Below are 23,777 nucleotides of genomic sequence, written 5' to 3'. Positions count from 1 at the left end.
CGCGGAGAGTTTCCACCGCCCCAACGCGGGAGTTTTAATCACCCCGACGGAGGCTTCGATTGTTGGCTGCAGGGGCTTTGATCACCCCGACTGCAGATGGTTTGACTGCCTCGACCGCGGGAGACCAAAGAGGAAGGAGATTGAACTTTATTGCCTTCCATCACAGTGAGGAATGTGGATTCCACTGTGGTGGATGTTTATGTTAACTTTTATGTGGTTATGTGACTTGTTGCTTTTCATTTGGTATGGCTGAATGGTAACTCAAATTATACTGTACCTTAATTGGTACATGTGACAATAAACTGACCTTGAAATCTTGACCACCCGCATGGTGCAACCAATGACTCCGACAATCCTCGCCTGGCCTCCATCCACCAAATGACCAGGGCTGCCAACTGACCTGGATTCCAGGCCCAGTTCCAGACTGAGGGTCTGAAGAAGGGTCTCATCCTGAGATGTCAGTATCCAGTTACAGTTTAGTTTATTGTCACGTGTACCGAGGTACAGTGAAATTCTTTTGTTGCGTGCTATTCAGTCAGCAGAAAGACAATACATAATCACAATTAAGCCAGTTACAGTGTATAGGTACATTATAGGGGAATAACGTGCAAGGTAAGCCAGCAAAGTCCGATCAAGCATTGTCCGAGGATCATCAAAGAGGTAGATAGTAGTTTGGCACTGCTCTCTGGTTTGGTTGGACTGTGGGTGACAAAATCTCGTCCAAAAGACTTGTTTTTTTGGATGACAATAAAGGTTATTCTGATTCTGAGGATGATTCAGTTGCCTGATAACAGCTGGAAAGAAACTGTTGCTGAATCTGGAGGTGTGCATTTTCACACTTCTATACCTTTTGCCTGATGAGAAAGAGAGAGGAGAAGAGGGAGTGGCCAGGGTGCGATTCATCCTTGATTATGCTGCTGTCCTTGCCAAGACAGCGTGAGGTATAAATGGAATCAATAGGAGGTTGGTTTGTGTGACGGTCTGGGCTGCGTCCACAATTCGCTGTAAATTCTTGCAGTCTTGGATGGAGCTGTTCCCAGACCGCGGGAGCCTGCAGACTTTAACATCTCTGGTCAGAGACCGACTTCGGGAACTCCAAACCGTGGGAGCTTCGACCGCCCCGACACGGGAACTTCGATCTCCCTGACGTGGGAGCTTCGATCGCCTCGACACAGATGCTTTGATCGCTGGCTGCGGGAGCTTCGATCACCCCGTCTTTGGATGGTTCGACTGCCCCGACTACGGGAGAATAAAGGGGAAGAAGTTTGGACTTTATTGCCTTCCATCACAGTGAGGAACGTGGGTAATCCGCTGTGGTGGATGTTTATGTTAACTTTTATGTAGTTGTGTGTCTTGTTGCTTTTTTTTAGTATGGCAGTATGGTAATTCGAATTTCACTGTACTTTAATTGATACATGTGACAATAAGTTGACCTTGAAATCTTGATGCTCCATGGAGATCCATGTTCTCCATAGATGCTGCCTGATCTGCTGAGTTACACCAGCAATTTGTGTCCTGTGTATTAACCAGCGTCTGAAGTTCTTTTTTTCCACTACTTATACAACAATACTCTACGACTGGGTATTCCCTTACTCAGTTATAGCGGACAATCGGCAATAATGGATGACATCCCCCCCCGTTATTACAAGATTATTACTGTATACACATCAAAAGTCATAAACTTAAAACAAATGGGACAAGATATACAACCAAATTCATTATTCCAATGAACCCGACTGTCTAAAACAAGACTTTATAGATAGCATGATCCTCTGACACTGATAAACACAGTAGTGTTCTTTTTAAAATACAAGTCATTTTTATTCTGACAGTAACAAAAAGAAAAGTTGGTGTTTTTATTTGAAAGTATCGCCAGGCTGGATCAGGCTGAACCTATTGCTTGGATTTGTTACCCATTGTGCCTAACTGCCTCAAATTGACTTTGGGGTGGGCTGGGCTGGGCTGGATGAGCTGCACCCTCTCACATCACGACACACCCTCCCCTCATTGAAAGGTGTCCTGTGAGGTTCATAAGTGATAGGAACAGAATTAGGCCATTCAGCCCATCAAGTCTACTCCGCCATTCAATCAAGGCTGATCTATCTTTCCCTCTTAACCACATTCTCCTGTCTTCCCTCCCTAACTCCTGACACCTGTACTAATCAAGAATCTATCTATCTCTGCCTTAAAAATATCAATTGACTTGGCCTCCACAACCTTCTGTGGCAAAGAATTCCACAGATTCACCGCCATGTGGAGCAGTCCATAAGTGAAAATGTTGCTGACAGGATGCCCTGATGGCATTTTGACAGATGGCCATTCTCAAAAGGTATTGAACAGCTTTTAAATGTTTTCAATAGTCAAAGACATCTTTAAAACTCTAAATGGACTTAAATATGTATGGAAAATAAATTTTATAGAATTATTTAAGGAATCTTAAGAGAATTACTAAAGTAAAATAAGTCAAGCATAGCTTTCTCCACATGGTAGATGACTACATTCAAATCAATGAGCCCTGGCAGAAAACAAAGTGGTTGGAAGGAGGATGTGTTCAGCTCTTCTCCTAAGCACACTGGTCCTTCACTGGTAGACTCTGACAAGTCCAATCGCTGAGCGGTAGGTCAAGTGCACCAATACAACACCAGTTTGTCTCAGACTGAGTATGGTGTAATGCAAATGATTGATAGCTGAAGGCTAGTTGACAATGTAAAAAACAACCCAGCCATACCCATTCAACTGGTTTAACAGTTTCTCATAGAGAGATATATCAAAATGAAACTAAAGAGATGAACAAAAACCATGGCTAAAATAGGCTGAGAGATAAACAGATTCAGAATTATGAATGGAAACTGGAGAGCAAAAATAGACGAGCTAACAATGTTGTGCTGATGTTTGTGCTCTTACTTCTCTGTCCGTTGAACTACGCAACTGCATATCTTCTCTCCCTTCAAATTACTGTGGGTTCAAGTCCCACTCAATTACAATATTCTGGGGTAACTCTTCAGTGCAGTACTGAGGGAATGCATCACTATGAGAGCTGCTGATTCTTGAATATCTTAACTTGAGGTTATGGCGAGTCCGAAACTCGTTAGTTGTAGACGAAGTTTATTGCAGCCGCAATACACGAATACAGAGATAAACAACAAGTTACAGGACAACCAATATAAACTTACTGTCTTCCTTGAAGACTTCGCCGAACTGGCTAAATCGGGCGCCAAACGCGCACCTGACATCGCTGGCCAATCAGCGATGTCGTTCCCTGGACCAATCCCCATGGTCGCGTTCCCACGTGACCTCGCTGGCCAATCCGAGGGTTCGACGACCTGGACCATTCTCTATGGTCGCTACATGACCCCCCCCCAGAACCCGAGGTGCGGAACCTAGCAGGGAGCCGGATTTCGCGACCATAACGAGTACGGAGAGGGACAGCCTGAACCACAGGAGCCGGAGGTTCCGGACTTGGTGGAACAGCCGGCACGAGAGGTTCTGGAGGAACTACCGGCACGGGGGGTCCTAGAGGAACTGCCGAAACGGGGGGTCCTAGGGGAACTGCCGAAACGGGGGGTCCTGGAGGAACTGTCGGAACGGGGGTTTGTGGACTGGGCGGAACTAACGGAGGTCGGCCTCTTCTAGGGGTTTGACCGACCAGGACTGGTTGATCCGGGTCCAAATGGGCAGGTTTGAGCCGGGACACCGAGACGAGTTCACTCTTGCCGCCCATGTCTAAGGTGAAAGTAGCCGTTCCCTTACGTAAAACCCGGAACGGCCCTTGATAGACCCTCTGCAACGGGGCGCGATGGGCATCTTTACGCAAAAAAACAAACTCACAGTCCTTCAGGGAAGACGGTTCATGTACCATGGGACACCCATGACGTGAAGTCGGCACTGGAGCCAGGGAGCCCACCCGTTCCCGCAGAGATGCTAACGCTGATGGGACTGTAGGGAGCAGGGCTGAAGGGTCCGGAAACAGATCTCCGGGTACTCGAAGGGTCGAGCCATATACCAGCTCTGCGGACGACGCACCGAGATCTGGCTTAGGAGCAGTCCGGATGCCCAAAAGAACCCAAGGGAGTTGGTCTACCCAGTCCGGGCCTTCAAGCCTTGCACTGAGGGACGCCTTAAGGTGGCGGTGGAACCTTTCTACGAGTCCATTTGCCTGGGGGTGATATGCAGTTGTGGGTTGTAATTTGGACCCGTACAGTTCCGCCAGCGCGGCCCAGAGGGACGAAGTGAACTGTGGCCCTCTGTCAGTTGTAATAACTGCCGGGACCCCGAAACGAGCTACCCAATGAAGGGCCAAAGTCCTAGCACAAGACGCTGACGAGATATCAAACAATGGGAAAGCCTCTGGCCACCGGGTGAACCGATCCACCACCGTGAGGAGGTGGGTGTAGCCCCGGGAGGAAGGCAAAGGCCCGACCAAATCCACGTGGATGTGGAAAAAAAGAAAAGCCGGGACTTCGAAATCCTGTACGGGGGGCTGGACGTGGCGCTGGACTTTAGCGGTCTGACAGGGCACGCAGGAACGTGCCCACCCCGCTACCTGTTTCCGCAGGCCATGCCAGACAAACCTCGCTGCCACCAAGGCAGAGGTGGAGCGGATGGACGGGTGCGCCAGCCCATGAATGGCATCGAAAACCCGGCGCTGAAGGGAGGGCGGTACTACCGGCCTGGGACGAGGAAGAGAAACATCGCACCAGACTTTCGTGCCCTCCGACCCACAAGCTACCTGGGCCAACTTCAATCCCGAAGTGGTGGACTGGTACGTCGAAACGGTATCCGCCAGGAGCTGTGCCTCCGCGAGCTCCTGGGGATCCACTTCGCAGTCCACCGCCGAAATAGGGGGAAAAGCAGGTCTAGACAGGGCGTCAGCAACGGCATTAAGCTTACCCGCGATATGACGGACATCTGTGGTAAATTCGGAGATAGCAGTCAGGTGCCGCTGCTGGCGGGCCGACCATGGGTCAGACAATTTCAAAAAAGCAAATGTTAATGGCTTGTGGTCCGTAAATGCCACAAATGGGCGGCCCTCGAGGAAATACCTGAAATGACGGACAGCTAAATAGAGAGCTAGAAGCTCTCGGTCAAATGCGCTATATTTCAGCTCGGCCGAATTTAGTTGCCGGCTGAAAAACGCTAAAGGCTGCCAACGGCCACCAACCTGCTGCTCCAGAACCCCACCCACCGCCACGTCAGAGGCGTCAACCGTCAGGGCCGTGGGGGCGGAGGGGCTCGGATGGACCAACATGGTGGCATCTGCCAAGACTGCCTTAGCTGCCGTAAAAGCCGACTCTGCGGCCGGGGACCACAACAACTCTACCGGATTCCCTGCAAGGCATTGGAAAAGCGGGCGCAGGACTCGCGCCGCTGCCGGAACGAATCTATGGTAGAAATTAACCATGCCTACGAACTCCTGCAGCCCTTTTACTATGGTGGGCCTGGGAAAAGCCCGGATAGCCTCCACCTTCTCGGGCAAAGGGGCGGCGCCGGCAGGAGTAATTCTGTGCCCTAGAAAATCGAGAGCGGGCAGGCCGAATTGACATTTGGAGGGTTGGATAATGAGCCCGTGGTCTTGGAGCCGCTGGAACACGGTCCGCAAATGGGCCTGGTGTTCCTGCACTGAGGGGCTGGCTACCAGGATGTCGTCCAAATAAATAAACAAAAAGGGTAAACCCCGGCCCACGCGGTCCATCAGTCGCTGGAAAGCCTGTGCCGCGTTCTTTAAACCGAAAGGCATACGCAACCATTCAAACAACCCGAACGGAGTAATAGTTGCAGTTTTTTGTATGTCCTCCGGTCGCACCGGAATCTGATGGTATCCTCGCACCAAATCGATTTTGGAAAACACCACCGCTCCTTCCAGGCCAGATGAAAAGTCCTGTAGGTGCGGTATGGGGTAGCGATCAGCCGTGGTGATAGCATTGAGACGCCGATAATCGCCACATGGCCTCCACCCCCCAGATGCCTTGGAGACCATGTGCAACGGCGAGGCCCACGGGCTGTCAGACTGACGGACAATTCCCATTTCCTCCATCTTCCTGAACTCCGCCCTTGCCACCACCAGTTTGTCTGGCGGTAGTCTCCTGGCCCGAGCGAAAACGGGAGGGCCTTCGGTGCGGATGTGATGGACCACACCGTGCTTAGCCGAAGGTGCGTCAAAACGTTGGACGAGCAGCTCTGGGAACTCTGCCAGAATCGCAGCATACGAGTCGGGGGCCGCGACGACGGCCTGGACAGTAGGGCTGGGCGAGGAGGCGATTGTCGGAGCGACGTGCTCATCTTCGGTAGAGGGTCGGAGGTCGTTACCGCGGACATCAGGAACCAGTGAAAAAGCCCAGAGAAAATCTGCGCCCAGGATCGCTTGTTTGACGTCGGCTATGATGAATGGCCATTCGTACGTGCGGAGGCCTAACACAAGGGACATCTTCCGTGTACCGAAAGTGCGAATTGGGCTGCCATTAACCGCGATGAGAGTGGGACCTGTCTTACCCGATCTGGTTTCGAGGTCGGTCGGCGGCACTATGCTGACGATGGCTCCCGTGTCGACCAAAAATTCTGTGTCCGTGAATCGATCATGGACATAGAGGCGCCGGTTCTGGCCAATCGTAACTGCCCCTATGTACGATCGGCCGAGGCATTTCCCGCGAAGGTACAAGGCAAACGACAGTTGCGGGATTCGTTACCCCATCGTAGGTGATAATAGCACCAGCCGCGCTTGTGCGGATCTTTTTGGCGGGCTTTCGGAGAATTGGCGGGAGACGTGGCGCCATCTTGCCGTCGCTGTGGCGTGGTCACCGATGTCGAGACTTTGTTGATTGAACCACTTGCCTTGTTTTTTGCCGCTATGAGCTCCTTACATTTGACCTCCCAAAGTGCAATATCTCACACTTGCTTGGGTTGAACACCACCTGCCATTTCTCTGCCCATTTCTGCAGCTGATCTATATCCTGCTGTATCTTAGGGCAGCTATCCTCACTGTCTGCAACGCTCCAGTTTTGGTGTCATCAGCAAACTAACTCACCAACCCACCTCCATTTACGTCAAGGTCATTTTTGTCTTGTTCTCCCACCCCTCTTCAACTTTCAGTACTGATTTTAACTTTCTAATCTATAATGCACTTCCCATTCATTTTATAGAGTAATTCATATTATATATGAATAATAATTTTGTAGGGCAACTTGTATTGAATATTTCCGATCTCTCAATTGGCAAACGGCTTCACACTTTTGTTCTCAGTTGGGACCAGTCTCCTCTTATCTCATGGACTTTGCTTTTTTTATCTCCCAACTTTAATTCCTGATTACTGTTTTTTATTCTTGCATCAAGTCTACATACACAGTGGCTGCTTTTACAAATTCTTTTATCATTATATTAATTATTATCCAAGTTACTCTCAGAATAATTAATATGATACACTCCATGTATACCGATCTAAGGGAATTGAGCATTACTTTATCATATAATCTGCTGGGGATGGTTAAAATTATTCAGAGCACTGCGTTCATCTTTCTCATGAGATTGTTTTGATATTTCCACTCAATGCTTCAATTGTATTTTATTGTCATGTATACCCAAGTACAGTGAAATTCAGTTCAGTGACAATACTGATGTACATTAGGCACAATCATACTAAGTATAAGAGTGTTAGATAGTAGATCACATTGAGGCAGTACACAAGAGTCACCACCTTTCAGGTCATCCTGTACCCTTCAAGTCTTAGCTTGGCCAACAGGCCCATTGTCCTGGGGGCAACACTAGGTTGTAGTCGCAGGGGTTGGCCTGGCCAGACGACGTGTTGATGTCCCCTACCACTGCTCCGCCACTCTGTACCACTGCAAACCGGGTCCTTTCCACATGCTCGGCCACTTGGGGCGGTGCCCAATCAAATGGACCCCAAGGCTGCTTCAGGGCCTCCAGCAGCCCACTCCACTGACTTGACCACTCCGATGTCTTCTCGATATCGGACCGTGAGCACGCCATCTTTCACTTTGCCTCCAAGGGCTGTCACTCAGCCTCCGCGTCCCGGGGCACCTCCCGCAGCCTGCCTCGCTGTGTTAGGCCAGCATTTTGTGCCTATCTTTGGTGTAAGCCAGCCAGCATCTGCAGTTCCTTTCTGCACAGATCACTATGCCCCATCCATAATTCATTGCTGACTCATAATAATGGAAACAACTTGAAATAATACAACAAAATGAGTCACAACAAGATATCATCTGAATATCCTAGATCCAAAGTAAGAAAAAATAAATAACTGACTAATCGATTTTCTTAATTCATGCAAAATCACTTGTACTATTCCACATTCCGATGGAGATGTTGGAAAAGAAAATATTGCAGAAAAACAAGTAATTTGGGAGCTAAATAACATGGAACTTGAGAAAATAATAAAGCAAACTCAAATGGGATTACTCCAAATGGGAGTAAATCCTATCTCGAAGAATTTTCCCCAGTACTTGCCCAACCACTGAAGTGAGGCCCAGTGGCCTACTGTTCCCTGATTATCTATTACAATCTTAAACAATGGAACAACATTGGTTATTCAAACTATGGTAAGTTAAATTGTCATTACGGTATTCCAAGAGGTCGAATGAGACACCTCTCCTTACTGGTTTTGCAGTGTAATTAGTTGTTCACCAAAAGCTTGATAGAAAAGAACAACATAGGTTGGATGGAAATTTAAAAAAGGAAAGGAAAGAGGAGAGCAGTCAAAAGTGGCACTGAGTATGCATGAAACAATTATGGGGACAGAGCTCAAAGAATACTAATAATGATGAATCATTTAGTGATTTAAATATTAAATAGAGTAAAATATATTTAATATATTAAATATTAAATGCTAGTGATATAAATATGTCGCACATTTGAAGACAGCGGCCAGCAATTCCCGCACACACACTAGGTAGCGTTAGAGCTACTGCCTTATAGCGCCAGAGACTCAGGTTCGATCCTGATTATGGGTGTTGTCTGTACGTTCTCCCTATGACCTACGTGGGCTTTCTCCGAGATCTTCGGTTTCCTCCCACACTCCAAAGACATACAGGTTTGTAGGTTAATTGGCTTGGTATAAATGTATAATTGTTCCTCGTGTGTGTAGGATAGTGTTAGTGTGCAGGGATCGCTGGTCGGCGCAGACTCGGTGGGCCGAAGGGCCTGTTTCTGCACTGTATCACTAAACTAAACATCGATTGGACAACTCAAATTGACCAAGGTAGTCTTTACGGTGAATCTAAACAAAGGTATGAGGTCAGAATTCTCCAAAGCAATTGGGGAAAAAAGATAAAAATAAACAAGAAACCAAACAAGAATATCAGCCATTTTGGAGATAGTTCATAATTCGCAACAAAGATATGTGATGTTGAATAACAAAGACCCAAAGAGGAAACATAATTCGTAGTTAACAGGATATTTAAAATAATACAAATTGAAAATATGGCAAATGTTGAAGATTAAATGTAGGCCAAAAAATGGGAAAACTTTAGAAATCTAGCAAAGGCTACGCGAAAAGGAAGCTTATAATTTTTAGAATAAACATGTGACAAATATAAAATCAGACGATAAATGCGTCTCAAAAATTGTAAAACGGAAGATGTGACTGGGGAAATAATTGAAAATAGGGAAATGGCAGAGGCATTGAAGAAATATCTGTTTTCACACTGGAAGGCAATAAAATAATAAAACATCCCAAGAAGAGTAGAAGAGTAGAAAAGTATCAAAACGGCAGAAAAAATTAATACAATCATTTTCATTATCATCTCGCACGACCTGTCCAGGGCCCAGATCATGGATGTAATCACAAAGAAGGCCCATCAGTTTTTCTACTCTCTTAGAAGTTTAAAGAGATTTGGAATGTGTCTGAGTAACAAATCTTTACAGATGTACTGTGGAATGTATCCTGACTGTATCGTGGCCTTATATGGCAATTCCAATACACAGGAACGCATGAGGCTACTGGGAGCAGTGGACTCAGACCAGTCCATCATGGCCACGGAGTGGAGGTCAAGACCTGGGCCCAGCGCTGGGTCTGCCCTCGGCTCCACCGTGCCCCCTCCTCTCCTCGGCCGGCTCAGCATCTTCCCCACGCCGCCCAGAGTACAGCAGGATCCGCACAGCATCATGCTCTGCTCCCCTGAGGGCCGTCAGTGGGAGAGCCGCCCCCGTCTATCCACCACACTGAACATCCCCGCCCCGGGACGAGACAGGACTCCCCACCAATGGCAGCCGCCCAGGCTGGGAAGCGGGTTGCTACGCAAACGTCGTTAGGCTGCGTCCGGGCCTACAGGCCCCCCCCCCCTCAGGCCTAATATGGGACAAGGGCTGTCCCATATGGGACAAGCCATTTAAGCTCAAAATAAGGGATGTCCTGGCTAGTACGGGACAGTTGGCAACCCTAACGACAACATATATCAAAGTATCCCTTCCATCAGGCCTTACCTGGATCAGGGGTCGCTCCAGGACTTTCAAATGTGGACAGGACTTTGCACTTTGGACTGTGTGTCTTCTAGTTTTTTTAATTTTTGTGGCCAGCACTGTGGTGCAGCGGGAGAATTGGTGCCTGACAGCGCCAGAAACCCAGGTTTGATCCTGCCTATGGGAGCTCTCTGTATGGAGTTTGTACGTTCTCCCTGTGACCGCATGGGTTTTCTCCGGGTGCTCTAGTATCCTCCCACACTCCAAAGATGTACAGGTTTGTTGGTTAATTGGCATTGGTAAAATTATAAATTTGTCTCTAGTGTGCAGGATAGTGCTAGTGATCCTGAAATCTGAAATCATCATCATTGGTCTTTGAGTATATGAAAAGCGTCTTTGAGTATATGAAAAGCGCTATGTAAATGTAATGTATTATTATTATTATTATTATTATTATTGGTCCAAAAACGCTCACCAAATCCACCCAAAACTTCATCCTCAATATTGATGGTCTCCCAGTATCCACCTCCCCTCACATCCGGAATCTTGGAATCATCTTTGATCAAACCCTCTCCTTCGACAAACACATCACAAAGACAGCCTTCTTCCACCTCAAAAACATCGCCCGTCTCCGTCCATCCCTCTCCTCCACAGTTGCAGAAACCCTCATCCACGCCTTCATCACCTCCCGTCTGGACTACTGCAACAGCCTCCTCTATGGCTCACCCTCAAAAATCATCAGTAAACTTCAATACATTCAAAACTCCGCTGCCCGTCTACTCACCCACTCCCCGATCCGTGACCATATCACCCCCGTCCATTACAAGCTCCACTGGCTCCCCATCCCCCAGAGAATCTAGTACAAAATCCTCCTCATGACCTACAAAGCCCCCCATAACCTGGCCCCATCCTACCTGACTGACCTCCTCCACAGGCACACTCCCACCTGCACCCTCCGCTCTGCTGCTGCCAACCTCCTGTCCCCCCCCATCCGGACTAAACTCAGATCCTGGGGGGACAGGGCTTTCTCCATCGCTGCTCCCACCCTATGGAACTCACTACCTCAAACCGTCAGAGACTCCTCCTCACTCACCACATTCAAAACATCACTGAAGTCTCACCTCTTCAGTACTGCCTTCAACCACTGACCGTCACCTCACCTTCTGTCTCCTTTTTCTATTCGTTTACTTATTTATCTATTTATTTTCTTCTCTATGTTCTAGTAATCCCTGTAAAGCGTCTTTGAGTGTTTGAAAAGCGCTATATAAATGTAATGCATTATTATTATTATTATTATTAGTGTATGGGATGATCACTGCTCGGTGTGTACTTGGTGGGCCGAAGGGCCTGTTCCACGCTGTATCTCTGCAAGGGGTTGAAGATGGTTTCAGTAAATGGACAAGGTAGTGGCAGATATGACATTATCCACGGGAGGTAAAATAGCAAATGTGCTAACAGATGATTCTGAGTTTGTTATACACGAAACACCGAAACGTAGCATGCAGGTAGAGTAAGTAATTAAGAAAGCAAGTGGAATTTTGGCTTTTATTGCAAGGGGATGGAGTATTCAATAACTGTGTCGAATGTTAGCGACTCCATAGCTGGAGCCATGTTTCAGCTTGGTCTCCAAATTTAGAAAATATAGAAACTATTCAGGGAAGGCTCATCAGGTCGGTACCTGGGGTGATGGGGTTGAGAAGGCCTTTCCTCATTGGAGTAATCTGGCCTACTATGCATTCCACCCTCCCCTCATCCCACTGACGATAAAAAATTCAGGTTGTGTAGGAAAATAACTGCAGATGCTGGTACAAATCAAAGGTATCACAAAATGCTGGAGTAACTCAGCAGGTCAGGCAGCATCCAGGAGAGGGAATGGTGACGTTTCGGGTCGAGACCCTTCTTCAGACTGATGTCAGGGGGACGGGACAAAGAAAGGATATAGGTGGAGACAGGAAGACAGTGGGAGAACTGGGAAGGGGGAGGGGAAGAGAGGGACAGAGGAACTATCTAAAGTTGGAGAAGTCAATGTTCATACCGCTGGGCTGCAAGCTGCCCAAGCAAAAAATGAAGTGCTGTTCCTCCAATTTCCGGTGGGCCTCACTATGGCACTGGAGGAGGCCCATGACAGAAAGGTGAGACTGGGAGTGGGAGGGGGAGTTGAAGGGCTCAGCCACCGGGAGATCAGGTTGGTTGAAGCGGACTGAGCGAAGATGTTGAGCGAAACGATCGGCGAGCCTGCGTTTGGTTTCGCCGATGTAGAGAAGTTGTAGAAGTATCCCTGCTGTGTGGACATCTCCCTGTGAAACCTGCACCGTTCTATTTGCTCTTCTTCCATTAGAAATCTTTTCAAAACCTATGTATTCATCTTTTAGTTTAATGACCCTGCTCAAGTGGTGCTAAAGCACATACCTCGCTGTACAAAGTGCCATATAATAGAGAGATATATAGAGGGAACTGATTTGTCTTTGGCTGCCATTGCTAAAAGTGACAATCCACGATATTTACTCCATTAAACTGCATGGAAGACAAATTTCTCCTCAACAATTTTAGATTAGACCATAATTAAGTGAAAATTACACCGGTTTAATAAAGAGACGGGAAATAATAAGGAATGGCTCATATTTAAAACCCAGCCTCAGTTGAATACATAAAGCTGCTTTCTCAAGCAAAATTAAAAAAAATAAAATAAAAATGATTATTATGCATGCAAGTTCTTAAAACAAGACAATGATGCATTCAGACATGACCTAAATAAACTTTTCAAATAATTTAGCTGGTTATACAAGCTGGCAGATACAATGCCAGCTGCTACACACATCTCCTAGAATTAGTCGTTCCAGAAACATAACTAGAAATTAATATGTTCCCATCAAGGTTACTTTCAAGCTACAGCAAGATTTTTTTTTAAATGAAAGCAAAGAATTGACCATTATACAGGGAAATCTTTGTTTGTTATCAAAGAGCTGGACAAGAATATTAATTTGAAAAGCAAAGCTTTCAGCTGGAGTATGCAAGTATGTGCTTGTGATTCACTGCCAGATCTCAAATGCGTTGCTATCAGCAAATCAAATGTCCCTGTGCATAAAGTGATAAATTAGATCACAAGTTCTTGCCATTATTTTGGCTACCATGTTAACTGGTTGAAAAATAAAACTGGATTTATATAACTAGCCTTTAGCAGAGAAAACAACATTTTCCCAGAACACAAACAAAATAAAGACAAGGATACCAAGCCAAGGACAAGAATATATTTGGAGTAGTGACCAAAACTTGGTTAGGGATGTGTTTTTGGTTTAGTTTAGTTTAGAGATACAGTGGGGAAACAGGCCCTTCGGCCCACCGAGTCCACAGCGACCAGTGATTCCCACTCACACGCACTAGGGACAATTTACACTTATACCAAGCCAATTAACCTACAAACCTGTATGTCCCTGGAGTGCGGAAGGAAACCGAATATCTCAGAGAAAACCCATGCGGTCACGGGGAGAACTTTCAAACTCCGTACAGACAGCACACATAGTCAGGATGGAACCCGAGTCTCTGGCGCTGCAAGTTCTGTAAGGCAGAAACTCTACCATTGTGTTACTGTGCAGCCCTAGTTGGGAAATAGAGGAGAGGCGCAAAATTGCCACGAATTTTAAGGAGGCATTAGAGAGTGTCATAGAGTTGGTGTTAGCAATTTTGTGGCAAGGTTTGAAGACATTAGCTTTGATGTTCTGAATGATCAGTTGAATAAAACTCCTGGTCACGTTAGACCAGATGTCAGATAAGTGCTGAAAATGATTCAGAGACAGTGGAGGGATAGAAAGAGAGGTGGTGATGTAGCAATGGGGGGTCACAAGTGCACTCTGTATAAAAAAGCCATTGCTCAGAGCAATTTCAAGATGAGGAATAGACAGAGGTGAAGATAGATTTTTGGAGCACACCAGATATATAGAGTCGTAGAGTGATACAGGGTGGAAACAGGCGCTTCTGCCCAACTTTCCCACACCAGCCAACATGTCCCAGCTACACTAATCCCACCAGCCTGCATTTGGCCCATATCCCTCCTAACCAATCCTATCCGTGTACCTGTCTAACTGTTTCTTAAACATTGCGATAGTCCTCCTCTGGCAGCTTGTTCCATTGCAGCTTGTTCCAGCCGCTTTGTGTAAAAAAAAGTTACCCCTCAGATTCCTATTAAATCTTTTCCCCTTCACCTTAAGGTTTAGACAATAGACAACAGAAAATAGGTGCAGGAGTAGGCCATTCGGCCCTTGGAGCAGAAAGAAATCAGTCAGAACAGTTAAATAGGTAATGACTGGACATATAAGAAAAGAATCGGGCAAAGGCAAATGATATAAATGCAAGCTGCTATTCAGTGTTGGTGAGGTTTTTGTAATAATTGGGCAAGTCCACAGATGACATGTGGCAGTCATTGAAAGGCCAGCTGATCAAAGTGTTGGATCAGCATGTTTTAGTAAGGAGGAAGGATAAAGGAAGGGCAGGATAAGGCAAGATAAGGAAACCATCGATGACCAAAAAGGGTTGTAAGTTCGGTTAGGAAGAAAAAGGAAGCATCTGTCAGGTTTAGGAAGGTGGCATCAGACAGGGATTATGAGGAATATAAAGCGAGTAGGAAAGAACTCGAGCGGGTGATTAGAAAGACCAAAAAGGGCAAAATGCTCTTGAAAGATCACTCATGGTAAGCTGATCCAGAAAAGTAAGATGTACAGGATTTACGATGACTTGGTCATTTGGATTCATACCTGGCTTATTCATAGAAGACAGAGGATTGTGGTGGAAGGCAGATATTCTGGCTGAAGATCCGTGACCAGTGCAGTTCTGCATGGATTTGTGCTGGGACTTCTGTTTAGCTTAGTTTAGAACTACAGCATGGAAACAGGATTAAGGAAAATCCCAAGGCTTTTTATACATGCGTTAAAAATAAGATGGTGACCAGGGAGAAGATAGGACCGCTCAAAGATAAAGGAAGCAATCTATGCTTTGAGTCGGGGGATGTAGGTGAAGTACTAAACAAGTACTTTGTATTTATTCACAAAATGCTGGAGTAACTCAGCAGGTCAGGCAGCATCTCAGGAGAGAAGGAATGGGTGATGTTTCGGGTCGAGACCCTTCTTCAGACTGAAGTACTTTGCATCTGTATTCACCGAGGAAAAGGACTTGGAGAATAGCAAGGTCAACGTGGAGAATACAAATATGCTGAGGCAGTTTGAGATCGAGGAGGAGGTGGTGTGGAGGCTCTTGAAGAACATTAAGGTAGATAAGTCCTCAGGGCCTGATGGGATCTATCTCAATTTATTGAGGGAGGCAAGAAAGGAGATGGTGGGGGGCCTTGACGGAAATCTTTGTTTCTTCTCTGGCCACAGGTGAGATCTTGGAGGACTGGAGTGTCGCCAATGTTGTTCCTTTGTTCAAGAAAGGAAGTAGAGAGAATCCAGAAAGTGATAGGCTGGAAGCCTCATGTCAGTGATAGGGAAACTATTGAAGAGAATTCTTCGAGATAGGATTTACTCCCATTTTGAAGAGAATGGCTAATTAATGATAGCCAGCATGATCTTGTACGTGGCAAGTCCTATCTCACCAATTTGATTGAATTTTTTGAGAAGGTGACAAAGGAGATTGATGAAGATAGTCAAGTCAAGTCAAGTCAATTTATTTGTATAGCACATTTAAAAACAACCCACGTTGACCAAAGTGCTGCACATCTGACTAGGAAAAAAAAAGAAACATACAGTGGCAGGCAGCCAAACACAACGGCGCGGCCATCTTGAACAAAATGTTAATTCAATCACTTTTTGGTCTTTCTAATCACCCGCTCGAGTTCTTTCCTACTCGCTTTATATTCCTCATAATCCCTGTCTGATGCCACCTTCCTAAACCTGACAGATGCTTCCTTCTTCTTCCTAACCGAACTTACAACCCTTTTTGGTCATCGATAGGGCAATGGATGTTGGATAGATGAATTTCAGCAATGCTCTTGAAAGGTTACTCATGGTAAGCTGATCTAGAAAAGTAAGATGTTCAGAATTCACGATGACTTGGTCATTTGGCGTATTCATAGAAGACAGAGGATTGTGGTGGAAGGCAGATATTCTGGCTGGAGATCTGGTACCAGTGGAGTTCCGCATGGATTTGTGCTGGGACCTCTGTTTAGTTAGTTTAGTTTAGTTTAGTGCTATAGCATGGAAACAGGCCCTTCGGCCCACCGAGTGTGTGCCAACCTATGATCACCCATACACTAGTTCTCTCCCACAAACTTACAGAATTTACAATTTACAGAAACCAATTAATCTACAAACCCACACGTCTTTGGAGTGTGGGAGGAAACCGGAGCATCCGGAGAAAACCCACGCGGTCATAGCGAGAATGTATAAACTCTGTGCAGACAGCACCTGAGGTCATGATCAAACTCTGGTCTCTGGTGTTGTAAGGCAGCAACTCCACCGCTGCGCCACCGTGCCACCCCCACTGATGTTTGTAATCTATAAATGACCTAGACGTAAATGTAGATAGGTTGTAGGGAATGTTTGCTGACAACACCAAGAGGAGTTGCAGACGGTGAGGAATGCTGTCAGAAGTGCAGAATATAGATCAGCTGCAGAAACGTGTGGAGCAATAGATAGCAATGGAGCGGAATCAAGGGATATGGGGAGAAGGCAGGCACGGGTGACTGATTGTGGATGATCAGCCATGATAACATTGAATGGCGTTGCTGGTTCTAAGGGCCAAATGGCCTCCTCCTGCACCTATTTTCTATGTTTTCTAATAGCAGATGGAGTTTAACTCGAGTAAGTGTGAGGTATTGCACTTTGGGGGGGGTGAAATGTAAGGCGGGAGGGAGAATGCAGTTAATGACAATAACCGTAACAGCTTTGAAGAGCAGAGAGGTCTTGGAGTCCATAACTCACTAAAGGTGGCAGCACACGCAGATAGGGTAGTAAAAAAGCCATATGGTATGCTTGCCATTGTTGCTCAGGGCATTGAATATAAGAGTAAGGAACTCATGATGCAGCGCTATAGGATTTTGGTTAGGCCACATTTGGAGTATTGCTTGCAGTTCTGGTCGCCTCATTACAGGAAAGATGTGGAGGCTTTGGAGAGGGTGGAGAAGAGGATTACCAGAATGCCTACTGGATTGGAGGGTTTCAGCTGTAGGGAGAGGTTGGATTAGTCTTGGATTGTTTCCTCTGTAATGTTGGAGATTGAGGGGAGACGTGATCAAAGTATATAAAATGATGAGAGGCATAGAAAGGGTACCTTTTGTTGCATGCCAACCAGTCAGTGCAAAAATTATACACGATTACAACGTGTACAGATACATGATAAGGGAATAACGTTTAGTGCAAGGTAAAACCAGTGAAGTCCGGTCAAAGATAGTGCGAGGGTCACCGATGAGACAGATAGTAGTTCACCAACTCATCACGAATGAGACTAGGCAGACAACAAACAGCAGGGCAATCATGGAAGTTCACGATGTTGATTGTCTTTATCCTGTCTGCCTTCTCCAGCTGGTCAAATTGTTATCCCAAGGCAAGTCATGGAAGCAAAGGTTTCTAAGCATATACTCCTCCTACTTTGCGGCACGGTGGCGCAGTGGTAGAGTTGCTGCCTTACAGCGAATGCAGCGCCGTCAGAGACTCAGGTTCGATCGTGACTACGGACGCCGTCTGACCGGAGTTTGTATGTTCTCCCCGTGACCTGCGTGGGTTTTCTCCGAGATCTTCGGTTTCCTCCCACACTCCAAAGACGTACAGGTATGTAGGTTAATTGACTGGGTAAATGTAAAAATTGTCCCTAGTGTGTGTAGGATAGTGTTAATGTGCGGGGATCGCTGGGCGGCGCGGACTCGGTGGGCCGAAGGGCCTATTTCCTCGCTGTATCTCTAAATCTAAAAAAAAATCTAAAAAAAACCTTTTTGTTCATATGCTTGAATTTAGCACTAAACACCCCTAAACCAATCACTTGTTTATTTAATCCTTTCATTCCATTCAATTGCAAAAAGGCATGCAGCGTCCAGACTTTGCATAGCCTGGAATCCAAAAGGGCAGTTGTTGAACAAAGGGCCCATTCCTTTATCCACTCTGCTGCAATGAATAGGCCTAATTCTTGGCTCGTGTTCCTGCTGTAATGTGACTTCCGTTAAGAATTTTAAACCACCATCCAGTGCCATGTTGACTGAGCTAAGAAAACCTCATAGTGCCAGCTGATTGTAACCTTTCAAACCACCAAAATATTACGAATCCTTTTATGTTTAGTTTAGTTTAGAGATACAGCGCGGAAACAGGCCCTTCGGCTCACCGAGCCTGCACCGACCAGCGATCCCCGCACACTAACACTGCCCTACACACACACCAGGAACAATTTTTATTTATACCAAGGCAATTAGCCTACAAACCTGTATGTCTTTGGAATGTGGGAGGAAACCGAAGATCTCAGAGAAAACCCACGCAGGTCACGGGGAGAACGTACAAACTCCGTACAGTCAGCACCTGTACTCAGGATCGAAACTGGGCCCAGTTCTCTGGTGCTGTGAGGCAGCAACTCTACCATTGCGCCACCGTGCTGCCCATGTCTTAGTACGTTTTATCGAATGTGGACTCTTGTTTGGAATAATACTCCTTCTGACAGTAATTACAGAAAGAAATAGAGATTAAAAAAATAATTTGGGGAAAATCTTCCACAACAAAACTGTTGAGTTGTCATTTCCATGGTTAAAGGCAAAACCACCTGTCAGATCTTGGGAGACCTGTACAGAAAATTAAACATTCCAATCACAACCTCTGGGCCATTGCAAATGACACCTAATGATGCCAACAAAAATGAACTACTATAAAACAGCAGCTTGACGAATTTTGCTTGGGCAATGATAAAGTTGGAGACCTCATTTAATCAAATAGACCAACTCTTGGTAAACTTATTTTTAGAAAATAACCCCACCCCAAATAATTGTCATTAACACATCAGCTGCACAAGCATTTACGAGAGTTTTTTGGAAATAATGTGTGACACATCGCAAGCATAGTGGGTAACAGAAAAAGCCATCACCCTTCATGAAACCCTGTGATATACGGCAATCCAACCGTGTTCCCAATGATGATGATAATGAAAATGAGAGGAATACTACAATGATTAACATGGAATATGTGTGTACATTTCCTTCTCGCTACGTTGCTTTGAGAAGTTTTCAATGCATTCAACACATTGTGCTTAGAGACAGAATGTTCATACATTTTCAGGCTTATTTAATAACCAAAATTAACTTTTGTTGCCAAACACTAACAAACAAACAAAATCAAGAAAAATACCCACAAACTGAAATGGGAAAATCAACCTCTAGATATAAAACACATTTAGCACTGCAGACTAGAAATGATTGATTTTATAATAACGTATAATCATTTTGTACACCTCTTCCTCAGTCTTCTCAGTTCTAAGGAAAACAACCCAGTCTACCTTGCCTCTCCTCAAAACGGAAAAATTCCACCCCAGGCAATATCCTGATAAATCTCCTCTGGACACTCCACTAAAATCATGTCCTTACTATAGTACGGTAACCTGAACAGAACACAATATACTATCTGGCGGGACTGTCATATGTTGAAAGACTGGAGCGACTAGGCTTGTATACACTGGAATTTAGAAGGACGAGAGGAGATCTTATCGAAACGTATAAGATTATTAAGGGGTTGGACACGTTAGAGGCAGGAAACATGTTCCCAATGTTGGGGGAGTCCAGAACAAGGGGCCACAGTTTAAGAATAAGTGGTAGGCCATTTAGAACTGAGATGAGGAAAAACCTTTTCAGTCAGAGAGTTGTGAATCTGTGGAATTCTCTGCCTCAGAAGGCAGTGGAGGCCAATTCTCTGAATGCATTCAAGAGAGAGCTAGATAGAGCTCTTAAGGATAGCGGAGTCAGGGGGTATGGGGAGAAAGCAGGAACGGGGTACTGATTGAGAATGATCAGCCATGATCACATTGAATGGCGGTGCTGGCTCAAAGGGCCGAATGGCCTCCTCCTGCACCTATTGTCTATTGTCTATCTGTGGCCTAACCAGTGTTTTCTAAATTTGCATCATGGCCTCCAAGTTCTTATATTCTATGCCCTGACTAATGCTGCCAACTTCACATTTTTGTGAACTTGTACACCAACATCACTTGGTTCTTTAATAGTCCCTTGGGCCTTAACATTCATGGTCAAAGCCTTATTAGACACTCCAAAATGCATCACCTCATACTTAACAGCTGATCAATATCATTCTGCAGTCTAAGACTACCCTCCTCTCTTTCAACAAGACCACCAATTTTCTTGTCATTTACAAACTCACCAAAGCTGATACATCCTCATGGAAGCAACAGCAAAGGTTCCAGCACCAACCCCTACAGTATACCACTGGTTACAGATTATCAAACATTAAAGCAACCATCCACTATGAAGAAGGGTCTCGTCACCTATTCCCTCTCTCCAAAGATGCTGTCTAACCCGTTGAGTTACTGCAGCTTTTCATGTCTATCTTCGGTTTAAACCAACATCTGCAGTTCCTTCCTACACATCCACTATCTCTCTCTCTGTCTCATATAACAAACATTTTGATCCCATTTGCCAATGTGTCTCAGATCCTATGGGCTCGATCTCTTGAACTAGCCTTCTATCTGGGTTCTCGTTAAAGACCTTACTGAAGTCCATGTAAACCACATGAAAAGTCCTTTACACATCAATATATTTAATTATGTCCACAAAAAAACGCAATTAAATTAGTTGGACAGGATCTCCCACCAACAAATCCATGGTGAACATTCCTGATCAATTGCAGTCTAGATTAATCTTGTCCCTCACGATTTTTTGCCAATAATCTTTCCAATTATTTCCCCACCTCTCACCATAGATTTAGATTTAGAGATACAGCGCAGAAACAGGCCCTTCGGCCCACCGGGTCCGTGCCGCCCAGCGATCCCCGCACATTAACACTATCCCACACCCACTAGGGACAATTTTTACATTTGCCCAGCCAATTAACCTACATACCTGTACGTCTTTGGAGTTTGGGAGGAAACCGAAGATCTCGGAGAAAACCCACGCAGGTCACGGGGAGAACGTATAAACTCCGTACAGACGGCGCCCGTAGTCAGGATCGAACCTGAGTCTCCGGTGCTGCATTCGCTGTAAGGCAGCAACTCTACCGTTGCGCCACCGTGCCGCCCCTGGCCTGGGTTATATTTCTGCTGCTCTTATTGACAAAGGTGCCTGGCACAACTATTGAAAACATTGCACACCCTCCAACATTGCTCTTCAGATTTTTCATTCATCAAATGCAACCAGTGAACGGTCACCATTATTAAACTCATGACCACTAGTTGTCCTTGTTTACACTTGTTCTGTTCTTATGAAGGCAAGATCCAACGATGACGATAACTGGCAATCAATTCTTCCATATTTTTGTGCTAGTAACCAAAAACAATAGCCTCCCCTACTTAAAATTATTCAATTTGAGTAAAATTAAGGAATACTGGCATATTAATAGATTAACAAATATCTCTCAGCATTAATATATCTCAGCATTAACATTAGCAGATTTGCGGATGACACAAAGCTGGGTGGTAGTGTGAACTGTGAGGAGGATGCTATGAGGATGCAGGGTGACTTGGACAGGTTGTGTGAGTGGGCAGATGCATGGCAGATGCAATTTAATGTGGATAAATGTGAGGTTATCCACTTTGGTGGTAAGAACAGGAAGGCAGATTATTATCTGAATGGTGTCAAGTTAGGAAAAGGGGACGTACAACAAGATCTGGGTGTCCTTGTCATTCAGTCACTTAAGGTTAGCATGCAGGTACAGCAGGCAGTGAAGAAAGCTAATGGCATGTTGGCTTTTATGACAAGAGGAGTTGAGTATAGGCGCAAAGAGGTTCTTCTGCAGTTGTACAGGGCCCTAGTGAGACCGCACCTGGAGTACTGTGTGCAGTTTTGGTCACCAAATTTGAGGAAGGACATTCTTGCTATTGAGGGAGTGCAGCGTAGGTTCACTAGGTTAATTCCCGGAATGGCGGGACTGTCGTATGATGAAAGACTGGAGCGACTACGCTTGTATACACTGGAATTTAGAAGGATGAGAGGGGATCTTATTGAAACATATAAGATTATTAAGGGATTGGGCATGCTAGAGGCAGGAAACATGTTCCCAATGTTGGGGGAGTCCAGAACCAGGGGCCACAATTTAAGAATAAGGGGTAGGCCATTTAGAACAGAGATGAGGAAAAACTTTTTCAGTCAGAGTTGTAAATCTGTGGAATTCTCTGCCTCAGAAGGCAGTGGAGGCCAATTCTCTGGATGCTTTCAAGAGAGGGCTAGATAGAGCTATTAATGATAGCATAGTCAGGGGGTATGGAGAGAAGGCAGGAACGGGGTACTGATTGTGAATGATCAGCCATGATCACGCTCGAAGGGCCGAAAGGCCTACTCCTGCATCTATTGTCTATTGCCTATTAATCTTTTCATTCCTTGTGAGGCAATCAGGACTGTACACAGTACTCCAGCTGCATCCTAACCAACATTTTATGAATTTGTACCATAAGCACCCTAAACCATATATTAAAATATGGTATAAGAAAATAACTGCAGATGCTGGTACAAATCGAAGGTATTTATTCACAAAATGCTGGAGTAACTCAGCAGGTCAGGCAACATCTCAGGAGAGAAGGAATGGGCGACGTTTCGGGTCGAGACCCTTCTTCAGACTGATGTTTATGTTATATACATTATATATTAAAATATGGTGCTTGTTTTGTCGTGCAATTGTTGTGATACGTTTTAACTGGAGCAGCTCGTTTGGCTGGTCTTCCTTTCTCAGGGCTCACAGACAGTCGTTCTCTATCAGTCTTCCTCATGCGCAGCTCAAAACCTAAAAGCCAGTGGAATTTTCTTTTTGCAGATAGTGCCTACCTGGTCGATTCTACTGCAGCGTCCAAGCAGGTCTCGGCTCTGCTTCCTGCCGGGAACAGTGGCTGTGTTCAAGTAGTGTGTAATGCTGGATATGGTGCAAGATCTGTGGCTGCTGCTCTCTGCTGCAGCTGCACCACAGCCTCATGTGACTTCAGTAAATGATGTTCAGCTTACTCATTCACATCTTCATCCACTGTACAGGCTGCACTAATCGCATAAGAGTACCCTGTCTAATTGCTGATCATCCACGCACCACATGTTACCAGCGTGACACTGCTTGCTTTCTGAAAGTAAGTTATTTTGAAGTCAGTTACTGAATTAACCCTCTGGATGCTGCAACAGACACACGGAAACATACTTAGTTGTATATCAGTCTGAAGAAGGGTCTCGACCCGAAACGTCACCCATTCCTTCTCTCCTGAGATGCTGC

General features: G+C 45.6%; 1 protein-coding gene across 2 annotated transcripts in view; it reads right to left on the bottom strand.

The window, feature by feature from the left end:
- Positions 1-23,462, bottom strand: part of rab9a (RAB9A, member RAS oncogene family) — a 49,741-nt gene extending 26,279 nt beyond the window's left edge. The window contains exon 1 of one of the 2 annotated variants that reach the window (XM_078408984.1): positions 23,348-23,462. The gene's annotated coding sequence lies outside the window, so the exon portion shown is untranslated. The remainder of the gene's footprint in view (positions 1-23,347) is intronic. The other variant, XM_078408983.1, reaches the window with a different exon arrangement.
- Positions 23,463-23,777: the final 315 nt, after the last annotated feature.

This window comes from Rhinoraja longicauda, chromosome 12, assembly GCF_053455715.1.
Source record: "Rhinoraja longicauda isolate Sanriku21f chromosome 12, sRhiLon1.1, whole genome shotgun sequence".
Lineage (NCBI taxonomy): Eukaryota > Metazoa > Chordata > Chondrichthyes > Rajiformes > Arhynchobatidae > Rhinoraja > Rhinoraja longicauda.
This window is presented reverse-complemented; position numbering and strand designations above follow the sequence as displayed.